The sequence below is a fragment of the Phascolarctos cinereus genome, unplaced genomic scaffold (assembly GCF_003287225.1).
Source record: "Phascolarctos cinereus isolate Bilbo 61053 unplaced genomic scaffold, phaCin_HiC Scaffold_8;HRSCAF=390, whole genome shotgun sequence".
Classification (NCBI taxonomy): domain Eukaryota; kingdom Metazoa; phylum Chordata; class Mammalia; order Diprotodontia; family Phascolarctidae; genus Phascolarctos; species Phascolarctos cinereus.
The window spans coordinates 16,561,298-16,568,149 of NW_027556291.1; the positions used below are offsets into that span (position 1 = coordinate 16,561,298).

A 6,852-nucleotide genomic window follows, 5' to 3' on the forward strand; every position below is an offset into this window, starting at 1 on the left:
CAATAGTCCAGATTCTTTTGGATGCAGACAAGTACCCCCAGAACATAACCTATCCTCTTCTGTACTGTATGGTTACATTACTACCACCCTGTGAATTAGCTGTGTGCCATGCCTTCAGTGCATTCTTTCCTCTTAGAAACCCTATTTGTCATCACGGTTCCCCTTATCTGCTACCTTTGCTATGACATATTCTCTGATCCATCTCTATATTAGTGCTTTTGCCTCCACAAAGGATCTTGTATTTCCTGATCTGCACCCATGTTGGATCCTTCCAGTAGAGTGTAAGCTCCTTAAGGGCGGGAGCTCTTTCATTCTTATCTATATTGTCAGGACTGGCACAAGGCCTTGGATATGGGAGGTCTTTAATCCATGGTTCTTGAACTGAACCAAATCTATAAATTTGACAAGCATGCTATTGATGTCCCCAAAGAAGTTATTATAACCTGAGAACCTGAGCAGTGGAGGGCCCCTTAGTCAAGAACAAACCCCAAAACCTGAAAAAAATTTAGCACTTTATTAGGTCATTTGGCAAAGGAGAGAGCCAGAATAAGGTGTGGTCCCCTTATCAAATCTGTGTGAAGTTATATAATCTAGAAGTTAAAGAGTAGCAACACACCAACTGCACATATGCAGTTAGGCAGCTTCCAGAAAGGGCAGCTTCTAGACAAGGTAGCTTGAGATATCTATGTCTATCTATCTGTCTATCTATCTATCTATCTATCTATCTATCTATCTAGATAGATAGATAACAGATACATAGAGACAGAGACAGAGACAAAGATAGAGATAGAGATGTATGTATGTATAAACATTCAATATGGTTTAGGGGACCCAAAACACAAGTTAGTGGGAAACCCCAAACAAGCTTTGGGTGGACCCAGAACAAGAATAAGCTGGGATACAAGCATTCCCTACAGCCATCTGGTTTCTCTGGAGCATCTCTAAGGTCAGCTTGACCTCTGTTGTAAGCTTTGAGTTAGACAATTTTCTAATTACATAAAGCTAAGTTCAAATGGTAGTAATAAATAATAAAATATTTCTCCACATGTCAAGAACAAATCCCTAGGGTGCTCCACAGAGACCTCCCTCCATGTCAACGTTCATCCATTAGTAATTGCTCTCGGGAGCCAATCTTTCACCTCGACCTAATTCAAGCAAACTGTAAGATGGTCTAACTCACATCTCTTTATTTCATTCAAAAGGATTCCCTGAGGGGAAAAAATTGTTAAATGCTTTGCTTAAGTCCAGGTATACAATATTTCTAGCATTCCCCTGATCTACTGCTTTGTCAAAATGGTCAGTGAGATGAGCTTGGCATGATCAGACTAAATCTGATCATGGAAATCTGTCACTCTTGACGGACCCATGTGGGCTCTTATGGATCACTGGTTCCCTTTCTATATGCCCATAGATCATCATTTTGATACTACATTCAGGGATTTTACCAGCTATTGAAGTCAGTCTCACAGGCCTATAGATTCAAGACCCCACCCTCTTTTGTTAGTTTATACAACACTGTTCCAGGTCAAGTTCTCTACCACCTCACCGAGTCTCCATTGTTTCAAAAGACCACTGGAAGCAGCTACAGAATGACTTTGGTGAGTTCTGAGCCTAGTGACTTGATCCCCCGCAGGGAGCTTGATGCCCTCTTACCATTTGGTTCATTTAACTTGAGTTCCAAATGCCTCTTTTTTTCCAAACCTACAATATTTATTTTAATGAACAGCTTCAGAATCATTCCAAATGTAATAAATTTGTCAAAAAAAATACCAAAAAGTACAGTGTAAAGCATCTTCTCATTAAATACAAACTTTCTTTTCATGATTCACCGAATCAATATTTTGTATCGATCTTGATGCAAAAATAATTTTATATTGCGTCCTGGAACATAGAAATCGTATACACTGAAACAGTGTGACTAACACCAATTAGCTGCTTAAAGTCTAACAGAGGGAACTTTTTTTCCCTTAACAAAACTGACCATTTTCTATGTCTGTTAAAAGTCAATACTCAACTTAGTTACAGGAAATACAAATTCATATTTTAAAAAGAAAACTTTAGGTTGAGTAATGTTGTGGAAACATTAAGACAAAGAGCTCGAAAAATCAAAACCAGTCCTGTTGGTACTTAATGTCAACATCTAATAGAGGATTTCAAAATAAAATATCACTTACATTACTTTTGTAGAATCATTTACAAGAATAATGCAATAGGAAAATAAAAAAGAATTTTTACTTCCCTTTCAAACTTTTCCACAAAAGATTATGGCAGGAACTTGCATTCAAGTGTAGGTTATTTCTTTTTTTAATCATCAATCAACCTGGGCCACCTTTAATTTAAAATCCATTGTTCTTGGATTGTCTTGTATCTATGAAAATGATTTTAAATGGGTCCTTGGTCTCTATTGGAAACATAAATTTCCTAAGAGCAATTTTCATTTACTTTTGGATGCCATGGCCAACTCTCTATAATTCTATATCAGTATAAACAAGGAAGTTACTCTCAGTCAGACTGACTTTTTTGGTATATGCACACATATGGCAGCTTTCTATCACTAACTTCCTAAGAGACCAAAGAAAAAATCCAGATGGGGCAGAAGATGGGGGGAAAGATAAACTGAGGAAAAGGGATGGGGGAAAAAATTCTTTTCATAGGAAAATACAGTCAAAATGCTTAATGTGATCTGAAATCCCTATCTTCCATTCTTTAAAAATGTGTGGCCAATCAAAAAAGTCAGGTTTAGAAATGAGAAGACTTGTAGATGAAATGCTCCTCAACTTTGGCATCCCACCAGCCATCCCTCAAGCACATTGCACATTCTTGGTGCAACAGACCCCTGAAACCCAAATAAAATGGCCATTTCTCTGGTTAAGTGTCTGGATGTCATGAAGTTAGTCACAAGTATAAAAGAATGTTACAGCTTACCCTGTACTTAGTAACTCTTCTTTTTTTTTTTTCTATTTGACAAGTTCAAGTTTACAAAGCTGTTTTCTTTTAAAGGGGTCACTTCAACATTTTTTTCAGTGTATTTAATGAATATAAAATCTAACATCCCAGAAGGGAAGGTCAATACTTTAAAGATATTAACTTTACTGCAGGGATTTCTAACAAGGTAGATGCCGCTTATGCCAAAACATAAAATATGATTTGAACACCTGGTCATGGGTACACATCTCAGGCCTATGGCCAATGTAGTTAGTACCTATGACCTAGATGTGAAGCTTCAAGTTCCATCATACATCTCTTCAACTAACCATTCTTTGAGTTATTTCCCTTTTCTCTTCCTTCATTTTATTAAAACTTAAAAGTGAGATTTTTACAGTAGATATTCTCCCCCAAGGTCACTGTAGGTATTATAAAAACATGCATTTATAACCTTTAAACATACTGAGACTAATGCTTAGAGTCAAATCTTTTGCTAAAATATAGTCACTATAGGCTTATTATTCTAGAAAAGTAAAAGGATATAATGGGGTATTTACTTTTTTTATGGAACCATTGCCTAAAAAAACACCTTGATTGAGGAGAAAATAACAAATTTCAGGCATACACATGCGAACATTGAAATTCTGAATGTCTTAATGGACTTTCTTGTACCCCTGCTGATAAAATTCATTCCATGTCAAATGCTAATCAGAAAAGAAATTTACTGATATAGACTCATACTTCTTTAAAAAGACTTATGATGGGCATTTCTAGCAAATGGAATGGGTAGAGGAAAGAAAAGATACCCAACAACACCATCACAAAAATACCATCTACAGGTTTGTTAACATGTACGTTGCATAAGGAATCAAAGAAGAATGCTACACTTTTGTCATCCAATTAAGTCCAAGTAAAGTCTTCTGTCAAGCCAAAAAGGACACCTTTAAGAACAGAATCAGGATTTTGATGGTGTTATCATCATACATTTAAAAAAATGCTATTCTAAAGTAGAAGCAGTAAGAGTTATTTAGATTTGTCAGTATCGAAATAAAGTTCCATGGAATTTCTGCAACATGCATTCTTCCAGCAACTCAACTTTTCAAACAAGTAATTGTTATTAAAATATCCCTTTGACAGAGGATCTAGTCTCCCAGTTAAAAAGAGACTTCCTTTGTTCTGAATGAGAGCAAGTCTCTGTTCCCTCAAGATTCTAAATCACTCTTTCAAAGTCATCCCAGTCTGTTTTCTAACACTGTTCATGTCAAATTGTAAGGGAACTCTTTTAGGAATCTTTTTCACTTCAGGGTGATCCCTTTTCATCAGAAATGATGGTGTAGGAGTGAGTATGAGTTAATCAGGGTCTCTGAGCTACTGAAGGATGAATTGCTCCAGGAATATCTATGGATATAGTCAAAATTCCTCCATTTGTGGTAGAAGTTGGCCATTGACGAGTTCTCTTTGCTCTTGGTTTGTCTAACAGTTGTCCTGGGTGCACTTGGGCCTGAACCTTTAGGCATCTTCTGAAAAGAAAGGTTGCCTGGAGTGTGTCTTTTTGTTGATTTAATTTAGTCCCACTCCTGGTGAAATTGATTGGAACATTATTCTTTCTACTTAACTGGTTAGGCATCCTGAGAACTGGGATTGGTTTCCTTTGCATTTTATTTTGTCTCTGAAGGTTTCTCTTTCTTTTTAATATTGGATAATATTGGTATATGTTCTTCTCACTTAGAGGTGGTTGCTTGCTAGGTATGATTCCTTACGAACCCCCATTTGCCTTTTTAGCTGCCAGGCTAGTGATAACTCCATAAGAATGTCTTCTTCCAGGGCCCATTCTTCTTCTTTGGCCCAAACCATTTTTTTTTTTTTTACCAAAACCAGCCTGCTTTTGTAGTCCTCATCTGGCTACTCTCATCCTGAACTTCTAGGTACCACTATGTTTAAGTCTCCTATTCAATTTTTGGAAAATTCTGCTTTCTTTCATCCTTCTTATTCAACTTGATGACATCATCCAGAGACATATCAATTTTATTAAGGTTTGCATGGCTACTGATATCGAATGGCAGCATTCGATTAGACAAGATAGACCTCCACCATGACCACTATCCCAACGTCGAATGTATTCATCACTTGAAGTATCTTCACTGGAATTTGCCACTGGGGAAGACCTGTGTCTTGATGCAGCTGCCTCTCACTGACTGCCTCCCCACTGCCTCTTAATAATTTCTTGTCTATCCTTCTTAACCTGAATAAAAGTTCTCCTTGGTAGAGAAAAATGAAGCAAAGTGAAAGCTGAGTAGTTATGTATTCTCTCATGATTGTTGACCAGTCTATTAGTGGCCTTTCTATTCCTTTTTTCACCTTTCCATTTTTTTTCAACCCACCTAAAAAGCTGACAGAGAGGAAGGCATGGCAAAAAAACAAACAAAAAAACCCCTGCATCTTCTGCAAGAGAGCTGATCCTTATAAACTTAAGGAAAAGTATCCAATGAAGATCATTAAGAATAATATATAATCATAGGAGACTTAACCTGAAGTTAGGACACACAGGACATTTGGAAAGTAGGTTAAAAAGTACTTCGAATTGAAATAACTACTAGGCAAGAGTTACATAAAATTACAGCAAGATAGTTTTGTAGTGAAGTGGGATAATGGAGTAAATAAAAGTAGGCGAATAGAAAAGCATATAGAAATAAACTGAAATGATCCAGACTTTTGATAAAACCTTTAATTATGTTTTTAACATGAAATACACTTGAAACAGAGACTTACTCAAAGTTAAAACAAGGGAATGGAGCAGAATCTATTATTCATCAGCTAAGGTAAAAAGAAAAAGACAAGGTAGCAATCATGATCTCAGACAAAGTAAAAGCAAAAATAGAACTAATTAAAAGGGATAAGCAGGGAAACTACATATTGCTAAAAGGAACTATGGACAATGAAGTAATATCAATAGTAAATTTATATGCATGAAGTGGCATAGCATCCAGATTCTTAAAGGAAAAGTTAAATGAGTTATAGGAGGAAATAGCAAAGTTTATACTAGTGGGAGACTTCGACTTTTCCCTCTCAGAGTTATGTAATTCTAACCATAAAGTAAATAAGAAAGAAGTCAAGGAGATAACTAGAATGTTAGGAAATTTAGACATGATAGACCTCTGGAGAAAATGGAATGGGAATAGAAAGGTGTTTACCTTTGTCTTATCTGTACGTTGTAACTTCACAAACATTTATCATGTATTAAGACACTAGGGGATGGAGGGAATGAGGGAAAATTTTGTTGAAGAGGCTGCCTATACACATGTGAGCTGTGAATTTTATTGTCAAACAAGGAGGTACGAAGGAATTGGAGATCGTGGTGAGAAAGAAAAGGTATGGGCTGAATTGGCTGGATTAGAGTATTAGGAAGGGGGAGAAAGAGAATAACCAAAGATTGTGACCAGAAAGGGAAGTTTCCCAGTTACAGTCAGCCTATCAAATTGTCATAGTTTCTAGTGAAGATGATCCAGACTAAGGGGTGCCCAGCCAGCACCCCCACCCTCCCGTGGAGAGGGCCCTGAGAGAGGAGAGTTGGAAGGCTGGCACCAGGATCATATTCTACACCTTTCTCATGCTGGGAAAAGTTTAATTTCACTAAACCCAATTTAATGAAATAATGGAAAAGCTTGGGATAGTGCCTAACCTTCCTGCTTATAACAAGAAAAAATCTTCCCCAAAAGCAATTAGGCAAAAATTGGGGTTACTGCAATCCTAATTAATGAAGTGCTGATGTCTTAACAATTACTGCAGTAGTAATAGTTATTTTATCTTTAAGGGGGAAATGACCCATTATTTTTACTTGTTGGAATTCAACTTCACATACAATTTATGTTAAGTGAAAGACTTCTGCCCCCAAACCTTTGTGAAATTACATCCCAAATGCAAACTAAT

The 6,852-nt window shown here is 36.7% G+C and overlaps 1 pseudogene; it reads right to left on the reverse strand.

Moving 5' to 3' along the window:
* Nucleotides 1-3,948: 3,948 nt before the first annotated feature.
* LOC110198646 (UAP56-interacting factor pseudogene) lies at nt 3,949-4,991 on the reverse strand (annotated as a pseudogene).
* Between the last annotated feature and the right edge of the window lie 1,861 nt (nt 4,992-6,852).